This window comes from Pseudophryne corroboree, chromosome 9 (genome assembly GCF_028390025.1).
Source record: "Pseudophryne corroboree isolate aPseCor3 chromosome 9, aPseCor3.hap2, whole genome shotgun sequence".
NCBI lineage: Eukaryota > Metazoa > Chordata > Amphibia > Anura > Myobatrachidae > Pseudophryne > Pseudophryne corroboree.
In genome coordinates, this window is record NC_086452.1 from 238521066 (window position 1) to 238539745 (window position 18680).

An 18680-nucleotide genomic window follows, 5' to 3' on the forward strand; every position below is an offset into this window, starting at 1 on the left:
CACACATGAGGAAGAAACCCATGACAGAAAGAAATACGGGATACACAACATCAGAGGTAGAGTCATCAGAGAACGAATCCTCACAAGATCAATCATTCTCCCGTAAACAACAAAGGGATTTTTTAGGGGCTACCCCCAGAGAAATCAGGGAGACTATAGGACAGGGTTCAAGAGGATCAGAAGGGGTAAGAAAAAGAAAGAAGGGACCAAAGGACTGGAAGGAAGATTACAGAGACTCCAGGAGATACAGAAGATAGACACTGGTGATTCCCTTAGGATCATCAACTTGACTGATAAAATACTTACCTCACCACAAATAGAAATACTCAATAAGGGTCTCTCTTTCTCTCCTACCCAATCATTTGACAGGTTTAATATGGAGAAGGATCTCAACCTCTTTGCCCGTAAAATACTCCTAAAAAAATTATTTCTGAAAAAGTCGGAATATAGGGAACTGGGAATTTTTCCTGAAGAATTAACCCATGAAGATTCCGAAGCTCTGTCCATCCTGGAAGAACTAGAAGGGAATCAATCTGACATAGCGACATCAGTACAACAAACTCTGGAAATAGAACCCATACCGAGCAAGTCTGGAGTTATCCTTAAGAAAAGATCTACCTTCTCCCCAGACTTTCATATCTGTCCACCTGTGAAAGTCTTTGTGGACCTGGTGAGCGAGGATCTAGACAAACTAGAAATATCCAAAAGAAAGGGAAAATATCCACAAAATCTTAATATCCAACAGAGGGAGGCCCTTAATGAGATACAACAATGGAAAGACACCATTATTAAGCCCTCTGACAAAGGGGGTAATGTTGTGCTCTGGCCACGGGAGAAATACACAAAAGAAATTAAGAGGCAATTAGGGGACAAACTCTGTTATAAAAAACTTACTTTTAATCCCACTCAGGATTATCAAGAGATTTACAACAGAACAATTCAGAGAGCAAAAGACAGTGGCATCATTCCCAAGAAAGATTTTGACTTCCTATATTCTGAAAATCCCAAGATACCTACCCTATACCTACTTCCTAAAATTCACAAGGATGAGGTCAATCCACCGGGCAGACCCATTGTGTCGGGAATAGGCAGCTTGACGGAGAAGGCTAGTGAATACCTAGATCTACATCTGAGGGAATACGTCATAGGATTACCATCATATACAAGGGACACTCTTGACGTCCTCAGCAAAATTCAAGATATGGTATTCAATTCCGGCACATGGCTGATAACTTGTGACGTCGAAAGCTTGTACACGAGCATTAAACATGAATTTGGGATCCAGGCGGTCCGATACTTTTTGAATATGGACCAAAAGAGTGATTTTAATAATTTCTTGATCACCCTCTTACGTTTTGTCCTGACCAAGAACTATTTCGTTTGCGACGGCGACTTCTACCTCCAGGTACAGGGGACTGCGATGGGGACTACGTGTGCGCCCACGTACGCTAACCTATACCTGGGGTGGTGGGAGAGGGACATTGTGTTCTGCGAGGAGAATGACCCATATACCACCCACATACACATGTGGATGAGGTATATAGATGACCTCCTCATAATTTGGGGAGGAGACAAATCGACATTTATGAAATTCATGCAGAAGCTCAATTCAAACAATCTGAATCTAAAACTCACATATGAAATGGATGAGAAAAAGGTTAATTTTTTTAGATGTTACACTGACCTTGGAAGCAGATGGACATATCTCTTCAGATCTTTTTCGTAAAAAAACTGCAACAAATAGTATATTACATCATGAAAGCTCCCACCACCCGTCAGTAATAAAAGGACTGCCAAAAGGGGAGTTCTTACGTATGAAGAGGAATTGCTCTGAAAAAGACACTTTCCAATTGAGGGCCAAACAACTAAGCAATAGATTGGAGTCCCGTGGATACAGTAAGAGATCAGTCAAACAAGCTTATCACGAAACAAGAACGTACACAAGAGACCAACTACTCACGCCTAAGACGAAAAAGAAGGAAGAGGAGAAAGTAAGATTCATAGGTACCTTCTGCCAGGAGTGGCAGGATGTTCGGGAGATCTTACAGAAACACTATGAAATTCTCAGGACCGATCCAGATTTGGAAACAATTCTGGGGGAAGGTATCACAGTGAATTGGAGAAGATCTAAAAACCTCAGAGATATATTAGTCCAGAGCCACTTGGAAACTGTTAAGAAACCCCTATACAACAAAAAAGGATCCAATAAATGTGGTACTTGCAAGGCATGTTCGATCATGGTCCACACAATGGAATATACGGACAAATTTGACAGGGTTTGGCGCATTGGAGAGTACATCAACTGTGAAACCCCTGCCGTGATATACAATTTAAGATGCCCATGTAACAAGAGCTACATAGGGAAAACTAAGAGGCCTCTGAAGAAAAGACTACTCGAGCATCTTGGGAATATAAGAAACGCAAGGAGAGATAAGGAACTGATGAAGACACTCACACCAGTAGCGCGACATTTTCTGAAACATCACCAAGGCAATTCCAGGGGTCTGGTAGCCTTTGGTATGAAGAGAATTACCCTAAATATCAGAGGAGGTGATATTGATCGGGAACTTCTCAAACAGGAAACCAGGCTGATCTTCTTGATGGATACCCTTATACCTAAGGGTTTGAATGAAGAAAATACATACACTTCTTTTCTGTAATCTAGAGAGAAGCCCTAGAATTCATATACAATTCATGAATTTTGGATATCCATACTCGTAGGGTATTAAACAACATCATACATACCTGAAAGGTCCTCCCCACTATCTAGGGAGTGCTCCCCAATATCACTGAATGGTATAAGAGACCTTAGATCAGAACATACCAAAGGGGGCCCATTGATTTTGCGATTTTGGATCCATTATTGATCATTTGAATTATGTATTTTAATAGTAGAGTGGAATATCCACAAATGTACATAAGAATACTCTAACATATTTATTTCTTTTATTCCTATTCACCACATAATTCTTCACTTTGCACGAGTTAGTTCACAGTTTTTATTAATTTTTTTATTCTTTGTCACATTTGAGTTCTCATCACTTATTTGTTCTTAATTATAGAATTATGATATCATTCCCTTATATTTTATCGAGGCACAAGTTGGAATCACTGTTTCTGCAGCTACCCCAAAGATGCAAGATATCACTCACAAATTTTCACGAGAGGAGGAGCACTAACACTACATACAATATTTATTTCACATTATTTATTAATTATTTTTATTTCTCACACTTATCACATTCCTTTTTAGCATGTAGAATTTATTACACATGCACTGATTGAAGACATCGGGGATAGGAGACCGTATATCACGTTGTGACAATTCAGAGACACATCTGAACATCTGCAGGTCCCCACACTATTCAACGGACGAAATTATCTGTTGATTACCTTCTAAGATCACACATCCCTCTTTCTGCTTTTATGTTCACTCCCCCTGTTTGGTTATTCTAATTGAGACTGTCCAAAATTTAATAGAATTAAATAATGTAAAATTATGTTATTTTACATTAACTAAGGGCTTCCTTGGTATCACAGTCCATTTGGTTGGTTGAATCATAATACAATACATAGATATGTTCCATGAATATTTATCAGCATCCCAAAGATTAGTGTCATTATTTCAGAATGGGGATATATATATATATATATATATATATATATATATATATTCTCCTTATATTAATAAAATACAACTATAGACTGAGAGAGATATACATAGACACGGACACCTTTTTGGTAAAGGATTCACATTATACTATATTTTAATTTATGTATTATTATATATTTTTTATTATTTATTATTATCCCTAGAAGTACATTAATCATTTATCAATAAAAAGGAATAAGGAATTGATTATTATTTAAAACTTATTTAAAAACTTCCCTAATCACTCCACTTATCCACCATGTGAAATGTTCAATACAGTCAGTGGACAAGGGAATCAGGCATATATGTCTAAATAAAAAGATTTTTGCAGGGATATGTATTGCTTTATGGAAAAGACACTTTGAGCAGCATATCCTTTGATCGGAGCTATCACAGCATGAATAGGCACTCGTGTAATCGAGTCTACATACGATCCAGCCTGCCACATTGTGATTGATTGAGACTCCCTGGACTAGTGATGCAGGGACGTAAGGAGACAGGGAGGATCGACATGGGCCGATCACATGATTTACACGTCGATGGGCGGACCCCTGTCATGTCATCGATGATGACATCAGGATAAAGAATTCTGATTGGTGGATCACGGCAATTGCCGGTATTTAGGGGAGAACCTGGAGGCAATCTGGTTCTGCCTCTGATGAAGCAAACAGCGAAGCATGCGTCAGGCTAGCTGCGCATCTTAGACAGTCTCCATATCATGTTAGATTAGGAAGGATATAACCATATGAGGAGTGTCATCCCATGCAAATTGCAGGGAAATAGGAAACAGTCTTGTCAGATACCAGACTCCAGTGTGCATTGTGAAATTCAGTGTGCATAGTGAAGGATATATCAAGTGCTCCTTGAGTAGGAAACAGCTTAATTGAGAAATATATGTAACTCTATTGTGTGCATTGAAAGTTACTGAGCAGAACTAATGACATGTAGTAAATACCTTTAATTAATGTCCTTATAGATGCAGTACTCAGTTTTAACATAAACAGTATACTTATACTATAAAGCACTGTTCAAAGGACTGCATATATACTGGGGCATCAGTGACATGGTTCACATGCTTAATGAATGCCTAATTGCTATCCAATAAGCCTGCTCTATCTCTGTCTCAATCTAATTCAAAAGAATAAACTTTGAATGCTCCTTTATGAATAATTTAGGAGCGAATACAGTATAACATTATAGTGATTCCGAGGGGAAAGTGCCTAATTAATACTGTGTTAAGGTGAATATTAATCACCAATCAACACTGTGACGGGGAAAGTTTAACCCATTGTGATAAGCAGCGACGTGAGCTGCAAATAAGTCCATCCTCATGTCACAATTAAACTGAGATTAGATTGTCAGGCATAAACAGCCAAGAACCTTAAGGCTGTTAGAGTTTAATCTGAGAATCAGACATCTGCTGTTTCTCCTGCATGTGTTACAATTGTATCACTACACACATGACTCATTCACAGTGGATGTAACAGTATCAAATGAACTAAGAATATACAGATGCCTCTGTGGTACAATTGAAGCCTAAGAATTATGTTATACCAATGCAAATTGCAGGGAAATAGGAAACAGTCTTGTCAGATACCAGACTCCAGTGTGCATTGTGAAATTCAGTGTGCATAGTGAAGGATATATCAAGTGCTCCTTGAGTAGGAAACAGCTTAATTGAGAAATATATGTAACTCTATTGTGTGCATTGAAGGTTACTGAGCAGAATTAATGACATGTAGTAAATACCTTTAATTAATGTCCTTATAGATGCAGTACTCAGTTTTAACATAAACAGTATACTTATACTATAAAGCACTGTTCAAAGGACTGCATATATACTGGGGCATCAGTGACATGGTTCACATGCTTAATGAATGCCTAATTGCTATCCAACAAGCCTGCTCTATCTCTGTCTCAATCTAATTCAAAAGAATAAACTTTGAATGCTCCTTTATGATCAATTTAGGAGCGAATACAGTATAACATTATAGTGATTCCGAGGGGAAAGTGCCTAATTAATACTGTGTTAAGGTGAATATTAATCACCAATCAACATTGTGACGGGGAAAGTTTAACCCATTGTGATAAGCAGCGACGTGAGCTGCAAATAAATCCATCCTCATGTCACAATTAAACTGAGATTAGATTGTCAGGCATAAACAGCCAAGAATCATAAGGCTGTTAGAGTTTAATCTGAGAATCAGACATCTGCTATCTCTCCTGTATGTGTTACAATTGTCACAATTAAACTGAGATTAGATTGTCAGACATAAACAGCCAAGAACCATAAGGCTGTTAGAGTTCAATCTGAGAATCAGACACCTGCTGTTTCTCCTGCATGTGTTACAATTGTATCACTACACACATGACTCATTCACAGTGGATGTCACAGTATCAAATGAACTGAGAATATACAGATGCCTCTGTGGTACAATTGAAGCCTAAGAATTATGTTATCATTCCAGTGATACAATAAAAACATAACACACATTGTTGGAAGATCATTTCATTATGTTTATTATTTAACACAGCAAACCATTGGAGCACTAATATCATTTTGTTACTATTATATATTAAGAAAATAGGAGTCCTGTTTCCATAACGGTCTCAGAGTACATATCCCGAGAGGGAAATTGAGACACTTATTCTAGGAGTTTAGAATAACAGATATACAGTTATAGAGAAAGCATATACCTCTAGGACACTCTTCATTGTTCCAATATTAGAATTTAGGAACTATACGGATGACGTCTAGTGCGCAGCTTTTTCAATTTTAATCACAATTTCTATCTTATTTACACTCTCTTACCTTTTTTCTTAAAATTCGCTGGTTTTATTATATATAATAATAAAAGTTATATTTTAATATAAGATTGTGTGCACCACTTTAGGGCATTCCGAACCCTCTTTCTTCCCTTTTTTTGTGCAGATTTATTTTGCCTGTGGTAGCACCCCCTAAACTGTCATGAATAACACAGATGTGTTTGGGACAAAATAAATAAGGGGTCATTTTCATAGAAGTTATTCAACCTGTGCGACCAGTACTACAGTCACAGACACAGAAGCGGACAGAAGACCAATACACTAATCTCATAAACCTGTTGAAAAAAAACAAATAACTAAATTTATAGTATGTCTTAATTCCATTTTGTAACTATAAAATTGAGTGTCAATGACAAACCTAGAATTAGGATGTCTAGGTTCAGTAATCCTGAAATAGTGGCCATAAACACATTTTAGATGCAGTTAACTGACTTGCCTCACAGTATCATAAACTTGAATTTCTATGCTGGATACTTTCTCCCATTTTGCTGTAACAAACAAATTTAAAAGTGACATGGAGTAATGTTAAATACATTTGTAACAAGCAGGTTATGTAGGATATAATCTTGTTTCCTAAAACTTCCAAAAGGCCATGCTTTGTGTGAATATCTGACACCTTATAATTATTATTTTAAGAATGTATTCATTTAACTGTGCATGGCTAAAATTAGCCAACAGTTTGTTGTTTTGCAAGTTCTTAAGGAAACTGTTAAAGAACCTTGCTCTAGGTGATGTTGCAGATGTACTGTAGGGGTCATTTTACTAAGCAGCGCTTTTTAAATCCGACGCATCTTTTTTTTGAAAACACATTTTATTGTATTTTCAAAGGTGAATAAAGTTTATACTCACAATGAGAGACACTCCCTGTAATAGGTAAATGTAAACCAAACAACAGGTCATATAATCAAGGAGTGATAGAGAGTAACATATACCCTTCAAACTGCGGATTTGTTAAGACAATACAGACAGACCAAAAGACGAGACAGGAACAAAAGGAATTAGAACTAGGGGGTGGGGTGGGACTAAGATAGAAAGGGAGGGGGGGGGGAGAAGGGTTCGACCAAGGATACCAGTGTACAGTGTATTATAAGCAAATGAATGACAGATGGATACAATCTTAAACTGTAAAGGAAAGGAAGCATTTGCCGGAGTATATATGTCCGTAATAGTGTAACAGATTCCAGATAATGGTACCACGCAAGGAGGTGGAATGGCAGGAGGCCTTCAGCAAACAAAGTGGGATTTTATTCTGGACCAGTCTTGGTTCCCAAAGTATAGCGAAAATGTTCGTTTTGATTGAGCGTCCAATGAGCACAGAAACGAGTCCCATTTATTGTGGCATGAGGATAGAGACAGTGGTTCATTAGGAAGCAAAGATTTCATGTCAAAATACATTAACTGGAGAAGACGAGATTTCAACTCTTGTATAGTGGGAGTCGTTTTTTTAATCCAATGAAGTAGTACTAACTTTTTTGCCAGAGTTAAAATAATGACAAGGAAGGGGATTCGTGTATGGGGGCGAGGACCCAGCACCCAACCGTCAAACCAAAATAATAAACATGCTTCAGGTGAGGGTGAGAGCGAGACATTAAGAATTTCGTTGATATAACCTATTAATTTACACCAGAATCTATATATTTTGGAACACCCCCAAAAACAGTGAAAAAACTTTGCATTAGACATAGAGCATTTCATACAGACACCTAGTTCATTACCGGACATGTTTTCCCTCTGGGCGGGAGAGATGTAGGCCCTATGAATAAATCTAAAGTGGGTCTCCTGTAAGTAGGCAGATTGCAAATGTTTAGAGTATGAGAAGTATCGGGAAAACAAGAGATCAGAGCATGTAGTGAGGGAAGGTATATCCGCGACCCAACTGCAGAGTATTTTCTTCGAAAGTAGGGTGACCTCTGGTTTAGCAGAAATGAGCCGGGGATAGATGTAATGAAGTCTGTATCCTATGGCTGAACGGGACTGTAGGAGATGGAGAATGATGTGTGTGTTGGTCGGAGGGGGGACCAGGCGGGGGAGTGATTGCGCATAATGTCTGACCTGGAGGTATAGGTAAAACATGCTGTTGGGAAGGGAGAACTGTTGCTGGATATCAGCGAAGTGGAGGACATTGCCACCTGGGTCCAAGACCTTGTTCACGAAAGCCACACCCTTTCATCTCCAAACCCGGAACGCCGGGTTGTTCAGGGAGGGGGATAAGTCTGGATTACCCCAGAGGGGGAGATACGGGGAGAACCGAAAATCCCTTTTCAGTTTCTTGTGAAGACTTATCCAGTTGATGTAAGTGTCATGAAACACGATATTTGAATACACTGAGTGAGGGATACTAGAGGATTTGAGGTGCAATAGTGCAGCGGGGGAGAGAGGAGAAAATATAGCATTGTCAAGTGCTACGTCTGTGAAGGTGGAGTCATCTAGCAACCAGTCACCAGCATAGCGGAAGAAAACAGAGGTGGTATAAGATTTGAAATCAGGAATCCCCAGGCCTCCCAATTATATAGGAAGCATAAGTTTGGCCAGAGCAATTCGGGGGCGCCTTTCATTCCATAGAAACGAGGAGATGGCGGAGTTGATGGAGAGGATATCACCACTGGTGAGGGCAACAGGCAGCATTTGAATCATATAAAATATTTTTAGGGAATATAATGGTCTTCACCGCCGACGCCCTCCCCAATAGAGATAAAGGAAGATGGTTCCATGACAGCATCAAGGCAGTCACTTTTTGAATAATGTGGGAGAAATTTGCCTTATATAAGTCTTCCACCCTGCTGGTGACATGGACCCCAAGATATTTGATTTGAGACAAATTAATCTGAAACCGGGAGAAAGGAATATGAACCTATCGGCATCACTTCTGATTTTTCTACATTTACATTTACCTTATAGCCGGAAACTGAGCCGAAGGCTTCGATCAGGGTCATAATGCGTGGGATCGAGGCAAGTGGGTCAGTGATGAAGAGTAGCATATCATCTGCATAGAGGGAAACTTTTAATACACAGTTGGAGATTGTTATACCCTAAAATCCAGATGAGTTGCGTAATAGGATGGCAAGTGGCTCGATGGCAATTGCAAAGAGGAGAGGGGAAAGAGTGCCCCCCTGTCGCGTACCCCTGTATAAGGGGAAGCGGTCCGAAATCTGGCCGTTACATAGTATCTGAGAGATGGGATTGGAGTATAAAAGTTTAATATACGAGATTAAGGTAGAGGAAAACCCAAAATTAGACATGGTATTAAAAAGGTGTGGCCACAGAACAAGGTCAAAAGCCTTTTCTGCGTCTAGTGACAGGATAACGCCTGGTGGGGAAGAGCCTGAGGTGTGTTGTAGATATGACCTTCCGTACATTCAGGACCGAGTGCCTACCTGAAATAAACCCGGTTTGATCCGGATGTATAATAGAAGGTAAAATCTTTTTAAGCCTTTCAGACAAAATCTTAGTAAGAATCTTATAATCCGAGTTCAACAAGGAAATCGGCCTATAAGAGGCTGGCAGGGTCAGATCTCGTTCTGGTTTAGGTCAAACTCTGATATAAGCGGCATTAAAATATAAAGGGGCCTGACCCGACCGCAATATGTGATTAAAAACGAGCACCAATGTGTCCTGAATGCACGGAAGCATCAGCTTGTAGAAGTTACTACCAAACCCATCGGGGCCCGGGGCTGTGCCTTGTTTTAAGGACCTAACCATGCAAGAGACTTCCGCTGGGCTTATGGGGGCCGTCAAATCTGTATCTAGAGTCGTGGATAATCTAGGGGGAACGTATTCAGAATCAGGGAGAGACATGGAGGAGGTGAATGCGTCATTCTCAGGGGAGAGAGAAGGGCCAGGTGAGTAAAGGGAAGCATAGAAGTTCTTGAGGACAGAGACAATTTGGACATTGGAGGATGTCAGGGATCCGTCTGGTATCCTTAGGGGGTGAACTAAAGAGGAGGGTCTCGTGCCATTTAACATGTTAGTTAGCAGTTTACCGGACTTGTTTCCAAACCGGTGGTAGCGATAATTAACTGCATATAAGGATTTATTACCTCTACTGTTTAAGTATTCGTTGAAGTGAGTCTTAGCAGTGAGGTATACTTGCTTATTGGTCACAGTAGGGCTTTGGCAATAAGCTGTGTAGGCAGTGGATAGCAGGCTCTGCAATGATAAATAAGTGGTGGCGTAAGATTTGTTTAGACGGGCCACATATGACAGAATGTTTCCCCGTAGGACCGACTTAGCTGCTTGCCAAAATAGAGGGAGATTGTCAATCGCGTGGGATCGATTGTTTGCGTGGTATTCCTCCCAACTAGTTTGAAGCATAGATTTAAATTCCAAGGAGGTCAAAAGGTGGGAAACGCCATATGATTTTGTTAGGGGGTTCGTCAGAAACGTGTAAAGAAAACCACTGCAGAGAGTGGTCCGAGACAGAAATCGGCTCAATCTCCACGGACGAGACTCTCGTGAACAAGGCCAGGGACAGCAACAGGTAATCTATGCGGGACAGGGTGTGATAAGCTGCAGACATACAGGTAAACATTTTGACAGTGGGATTTATAACTCTCCAGATGTCCACTAGGGACAATTGTGTGGTAAAATGGGGAATACCGTACTTGGGAAGTGAGAAAGAGTGTGAGGGGGCAGATGACCTATCCAGGTAAACATCTGAGATGAGGTTAAAATCACAGCAGACCATCAGACCCTCATCCATATAAGGTGTCAATAGCGTAATCAATTTCACAAAGAAGTGTCTTTTGTATACTGTCGGGGCATATACATTACATAAAGTATATCGTTTGGAGTGTAGAGTAATGTGTTCGATGACAAACCTGCCTTCCGTGTCAGGAATCATTTTTAGAAGCTCGCAGGGGAGCTGACGTTTAATCAATATAGCTACTCCACGGGACCTGGAATTAAAAGAAGCACTAGCTAATCATTTCCACCCCAACATTTGTAGTTTCAACATTTCCGCAGGAACCAAGTGTGCCTCCTGAACAAAAACAATATCTAAATGTAATCTATTACAGTACAGCAAAATTTTCCTCCGCTTCGCAGGGGAGTTAAAGCCCCCCACATTTAAGGACCCAATCTTAATTTCAGCCATTTTGTATACACATGCATTGTAATCTGAATTGTAAGGTATCCAGGGAGAAGGAGCGTGGAACTAGTAGAGCCCATAGAGGGGCAGGGAGGAGGTGGGACACTGGGGAAACAACAGATGTGGGGGGGCCACAAAGACAAGGACAAAACACTAAAGAACCCGACTAGCGCGTTCAGGACAGCTATGAAACATTCACATAACTTCCGGAAGCCCGGAAAAATTTGGAGAACCCATAGGTACGGAGAACAAACCAACATGAACCCGGAGCATTACTCCCTCCGTGCCCGGGGAGAATTGAGATCATGAAACCTCATCTTAAGGCGGGACAACATGTAATGGAGCAGGAGCCATGTATGAACATAAAGAACAAAAATTGCAAAGACTTGAGGCTCAAGCTTTGGGACAGAGCAGTTTGCATGCGGTGAGCAGCAACAGCGGAGCAATGAAAACTGGTGAGCTCCGCAGGGTCAGTTAGGGTCAGAGATGTCCGCATCTGAGCGAGAGCGACCTTCGCAGAGGAAATCAGCAGCGTCATCCGGGGTGGTAAAGTCATAATGTCTATCCTTGTCGAAGATCCTTAACTTAGCGGGATATATCAGTGCAAATTTTCTCTTGTCTGCAATGAGCCGGGATCAGATAGGGGAGAAGGCACATCGTGCTTTCGTCAATTCGGCAGAAAAGTCTTGAAAAAGTCTGAGATTTTTGCCTTCCCAATTCAGGACAGGCTGTTTCCTGGAGGCACGCCATATTTCCAGCTTATGTGTGTAACTCAGACATTTAAAGATGGTCACTCTGGGGCGGGTGTCAGTCTGGCGGGGAGGGGGGCCAATACGATGCACCCGTTCTATAACCATATCTTTACAGGCATCCTGGATGCCAAGGAGGGTGGGTAATGTGTTAGTGACAAAATTCTCCAAGGAGGCCCCTTTTAGGTATTCAGGCAAACCCACGATCCTGATGTTATTCTGTCTGGAATGATTTTCGATTTCCTCCAGCTTATTAATAAAGGCATAATTGTCTTTTTCAAGACGTTTAATTTCACACTGCATATCAGCAATATTGTGAGCCATGGAGCCTATCCTGTTCTCCGCTGTAGAGACCCGTGTGTTTAAGTGCTGCAGCTGCGCTGTAATATCACTCACCGCCTTGGTCAGCAGCGGGCCCATGGTGGATGAGATGGCGTCCACCAGATCCCCGTACAGAAGCGGGCTGTCACGGTGCCTGGGTGAGGATGTCACCACAGACTTCTTGGACGCTGGGGTGTGATCGAGGGAGACGCCGTCCGGCGCCATGACAAGAACCGCTCCTCTCTTCACTTGTAGCAGCGCGTGCTGCTGCGAGCGCGGTGGCTGCGTGGCTGTTACAAATTTGTCCATCACAGGTAGACCCCAGGTGGGGAGGGTTAAAGAGCAGTGCCGTTTCTAGCGGCGGGCGAGCCGTGCAACCGCACGGGGCGCCCGCCGCGGTACTTTGTGTGTCCTTATCTCCTCTCCTCCCTCTTCCCGAGCGCTCCTGCTTGGGGGTGGAGTTTCGCAAAATGACGCGTTTGCGTCATGACGTCACGACGCAAACGCGTCATTCCGCGAAACCCCGCCCCCCGAGCAGGAGCGCTCGAGAAGAGGGAGGAGAGGAGATAAGCCTGGAAGGAGGAGGCGGCCGGCGCGAGGGACGTGAGGTGGACAGACCCGAAGAGCGGGAAGATGTAAGTAGTATCTCTATTTCTCTTTCTCTACCCCTCCCTCTCTTTCTCCCCCTCAACTTGACACCTGCCTGCCACACTTTGAAAAATGGGGACACCTGCCTGCCATACTGTGTAAAATGGGGACACATACCTGCCATACTGTGTAAAATGGGGACACCTGCCTGCCGTGCTGTGTAAAATGGGGACACGTACCTGCCATACTGTGTAAAATGGGGACACCTGCCTGCCATACTGTGTAAAATGGGGACACCTGCCTGCCGTACTGTGTAAAATGGGGACACCTGCCTGCCGTACTGTGTAAAATGGGGACACGTACCTGCCGTACTGTGTAAAATGGGGACACGTACCTGCCGTACTGTGTAAAATGGGGACACCTGCCTGCCGTGCTGTGTAAAATGGGGACACCTGCCTGCCGCACTTTGTAAAATGGGGACACCTGCCTGCCGCACTTTGTAAAATGGGGACACCTGCCTGCCGCACTTTGTAAAATGGGGACTCCTGCCTGCCTTGCTGTGTAAAATGGGGACACCTGCCTGCCGTGCTGTGTAAAATGGGGACACGTACCTGCCGTACTGTGTAAAATGGGGACACCTGCCCGCCGTACTGTGTAAAATGGGGACACGTACCCGCCGTACTGTGTAAAATGGGGACACGTACCTGCCGTACTGTGTAAAATGGGGACACGTACCTGCCATACTGTGTAAAATGGGGACACCTGCCTGCCGTGCTGTGTAAAATGGGGACACCTGCCTGCCGTGCTGTGTAAAATGGGGACACCTGCCTGCCGTGCTGTGTAAAATGGGGACACCTGCCTGCCGTGCTGTGTAAAATGGGGACACGTACCTGCCATACTGTGTAAAATGGGGACACCTGCCTGCCGTGCTGTGTAAAATGGGGACACCTGCCTGCGTGCTGTGTAAAATGGGGACACCTGCCTGCCGTGCTGTGTAAAATGGGGACACCTGCCTGCTGTGCTGTATAAAATGGGGACACGTACCTGCCATACTGTGTAAAATGGGGACACATACCTGCCATACTGTGTAAAATGGGGACACCTGCCTGCCGTGCTGTGTAAAATGGGGACACGTACCTGCCATACTGTATAAAATGGGGACACGTACCTGCCATACTGTGTAAAATATGGACACCTGCCTGCCGTACTGTGTAAAATGGGGACACGTACCTGCCATACTGTGTAAAATGGGGACACCTGCCTGCCGTACTGTGTAAAATGGGGACACCTGCCTGCCGTACTGTGTAAAATGGGGACACCTGCCTGCCGTGCTGTGTAAAATGGGGACACCTGCCTGCCGCACTTTGTAAAATGGGGACACCTGCCTGCCGTGCTGTGTAAAATGGGGACATCTGCCTACCGCACTTTGTAAAATGGGGACACCTGCCTGCCGTGCTGTGTAAAATGGGGACACGTACATGCCGTACTGTGTAAAATGGGGACACCTGCCTGCCGTACTGTGTAAAATGGGGACACGTACCCGCCGTACTGTGTAAAATGGGGACACGTACCTGCCGTACTGTGTAAAATGGGGACACGTACCTGCCGTACTGTGTAAAATGGGGACACGTACCTGCCATACTGTGTAAAATGGGACACCTGTCTGCCGTGCTGTGTAAAATGGGGACACCTGCCTGCCGTGCTGTGTAAAATGGGGACACCTGCCTGCCGTGCTGTGTAAAATGGGGACACCTGCCTGCCGTGCTGTGTAAAATGGGGACACGTACCTGCCATACTGTGTAAAATGGGGACACGTACCTGCCATACTGTGTAAAATGGGGACACCTGCCTGCCGTGCTGTGTAAAATGGGGACACGTACCTGCCATACTGTATAAAATGGGGACACGTACCTGCCATACTGTGTAAAATGGGGACACCTGCCTGCCGTGCTGTGTAAAATGGGGACGCCTGCCTGCCGTGCTGTGTAAAATGGGGACACCTGCCTGCCGTGCTGTGTAAAATGGGGACACCTGCCTGCCGTGCTGTGTAAAATGGGGACACCTGCCTGCCGTGCTGTGTAAAATGGGGACACGTACCTGCCATACTGTGTAAAATGGGGACACATACCTGCCATACTGTGTAAAATGGGGACACCTGCCTGCTGTGCTGTGTAAATTGGGGACACCTGCCTGCCGCGCTGTGTAAAATGGGGACTTTTTTATGTTTATTTTTTTTTCCTGTGGTGGGCGTGATATCAGCCGAGGTCACGCCCACTTTAATGAGACCACGCCCATTTTATTCAGGCCACACACCCATGTCAGGAGCGTGCGTGCCTTCGGCGCGCGCGTGCTTTCTTTTAATAGGTATGGGGGGGGACGCAATTTTTATTAATAGCAATGGGGGGGGCGCATTTTGAAATCTCGCACTGGGAGCCAAATTGGCTAGAAATGACCCTGTTAAAGAGGTGAGGTTTGGAGGTGGTTAGGCCTTGTAAAAGTGGCAAATTAGCCGGGCACGGAGCGGAGCTGTGAGATGGAGCAGCTCACTCCATGCACCCAGAACCGGAAAGAAATCCGACGCATCTTTATTGGTTTTGGCTGCTGGATTTAGAGGAATAACATTAAAAAAAAAAATTACTCATTTTGTATTTAATATTAATGCATATACCCAGGCTTGGCGCTACCCGCTCAGCAAAGGGATGCAGTGCAGGTAGGCGCTCTCCCTTCTCTGCATCCTTGTGCTGCTGCTGTGCCTGCCTCCCTGCTGCTGCTGGCTGCTGTCCCTTTCACAGTGTGTGGCAGGCAGCAGCGCCGGCAGATTAGAGGCAAGCCTCCAGTCCTCCCCCACTTGTTTGTTATTGCCAGAAAAGGGGGAGGAGCCTCACGGGGCAGGGGGCGGAGATTCATGGGGCAGAGCTACATGGAGTGGACCAGGATGCCAGAGACTCAGAGGTACAGCTGCTGCTTGTAAAGTACTATAGGGCGTGCAGCATGAAGCCTCCTCTCACCTCCCCTCCCCCGTGACAGTGCAGTGGCCGTAAGGGACTCAAAAGGGGGTGGATCTACACAGGTACAGGCTGCAGCACCCAGCTACACAGGAGGATGAGCTGCTGCATCTCCTGCCTGCCAGATTTCTTTAGGTAAGTGTGTGTGTGTGTATATATATGTATACAGTATCTGTGTATATGTATGTGTGACTGTGTATGTGTGTAATGTATGTACAGTATGTATGTGTGACTGTGGCATAATGTGTGTGAGTGTGACTGGTACAGGGTGCGTTACATGTGAGAGTGTCACTGGTACAAGGGGCGTTACGTGTGAGAGCGTCACTGGTACAGGGGGCGTTATGCGTGTAAGCATCACTGCTACAGGGGGCATAACGCGTGTAAGCGTCACTGGTTCAGGGGGCGTTACTCTTGTAAGCATCAGTGGTCCAGGAGGCGTTACATGTGTAAGCGTCAGTGGCACAGGGGCACTACGTGTGTAAGCGTCAGTGGTACAGGGGGCGTTACGTGTGTAAGCGTCCCTGGTACAGGGGCGTTACGTATGTAAGAGTCACTGATAGAGGGGACATTACGTGTATAAGCTGCACTGATACAGGGGGCATTATGTGTATAAGTGTCACTGATACAGGGAGCGTTACATGTATAAGCATCTCTGTTACAGGGGGCGTTACATGTGTAAGCATCACTGGTCAGTGGCGTAAGTTCGTCCCAGTTGCCCGGAGGCAAGATAAATATTGGTGCCCCCCCACCTATTTCCTATATTAAGATAAATAAATGTATGCATGTGTGCGTGTGTGTGTGTGAGTGTGTGTGTGTAGTGTTCTGAAAAAAATGTATATACTGTATTTATACATTTAATTGTCTTTTATTTTAAATCACACAATTTTTAGCAGTCATACCCAGGATTAGAACTCATGACCTGTTACACTGACAGCAGACACTTTACTGATGGAGCTATTAGCTCCTGTACAGGAAGCATGAGAGTTCTAACTATATAAAGTTACGTGTAATTGTCAGAGAAGTATCTTCATATAGTTAAAATTCTCATATTTCCTATACAGGAGCAAACAGCTTCATCAGTAAGGTGACTGCTTCCAGTAATAGGTTGTGGTTTCTAATCATGGGTGTGACCCTTGTAAAATGTGTATATTCAGTATAATAAAGAGGGTGTGATTTGTAAGGTGCAAGAACCAGTGAGGAAGTCGGCCACTGAAAAGACAGCGACAGATATCAATTAACTTAATTCAATGGTGTCACAGAATGTGAGGAGAGGTGCCCCCTTCAGAGCAGGAGCCTGGCGGCAGATGACTCCGTTGCCTCCCAGAGTTCTGCCTCTGTCACTGGTACAGGGGGCATTACGTGTGTATGCGTCACTGGTACAGCGGGAGTTACATGTGTAAGCATCACCAGTACAGCAGGCGTTACGTGTGTAAGTGTCACTGCTACAGGGGGCGTTTTGTTTGTAAGCATCACTGATACAGGCGGCGTTACATGTGTAAGCGTCACTGGTAAAGTGTGTAAGCATCACTGGTACAGGAGTATTACGTGTGTAAGCGTCACTGGTACAGGGGGCGTTACGCGTGTAAGCATCACTACTACAGGGGAGTCTTGTATAAGCGTCACTGCTGCAGGTCGCGTTATTTGTGTGTAAGCGTCACTACTACAGAGTTCATTGTGTGTATAAGCAGCACTACTACAGGGAGCATTATGTGTACAAGTGTCACTGCTATAGGGGGCATTATGTGCGCTGTCCCTTTATAAAGTATGGGAGGGCGCAAATTTATAGTTTGCGGGGGGGGGGGGGGGGGGGGGCTGAAAACCCTAGCTCCAGCCCTGCTAATAACTCAAGTGTCTGAACCTGCCAAGAAATCTCTTCTTGGTAGGTTTACCTGTTATGGCCTGATTTTGAGTCAGACACAAAGTGGCTGTAATTGTGGGAAGTCACAGAAGCTAGCTTTTCTACCTTATGCAAATACAAGTGATTGTATGACTTCAAGCGGGAATCTGCACTGCCTATTGTTTTCCATATGAAGCTACAATCGTCATTATTAGTTTCAGAAGTTGCACCTAACCCAGGCCTCCTTTTGATGTATGTGCATCTCAGGAAAGTCCAGAAATCTAACTGCATGCCCACAACACTTCCATTACACTTGGGGGTAAATCTACTAAGGTGAAAGTTTTTTTTAGCACTGATGATATTGCCCATAGAAACCAATCAGATTCTACTTAACAGTTATCTAGTTGCTTCGAGAAGATGATTGGTTGCTATGAGAAACATCACAAGTTCTAAAAAAACTCCCAACTTAGTAAATGTACCCCTTCCTCTCCATATTTCACAAAAGGAGAGATAGAGCCAACATCTGTCCGAATCAGATTCAAGTAAAAATATAGAAAATGTCTATAGTCACTTTTGTGCATGCGCAGTGTGCTACAAATAGCTGATTTTGGTCATA

At 43.7% G+C, this 18680-nt stretch overlaps 1 protein-coding gene across 2 annotated transcripts in view; it reads left to right on the top strand.

The window, feature by feature from the left end:
- The window catches only part of LOC134957937 (potassium channel subfamily T member 2), a 1656739-nt gene that overhangs the window by 1569383 nt on the left and 68676 nt on the right, over positions 1-18680 (top strand). The window lies entirely within an intron of this gene.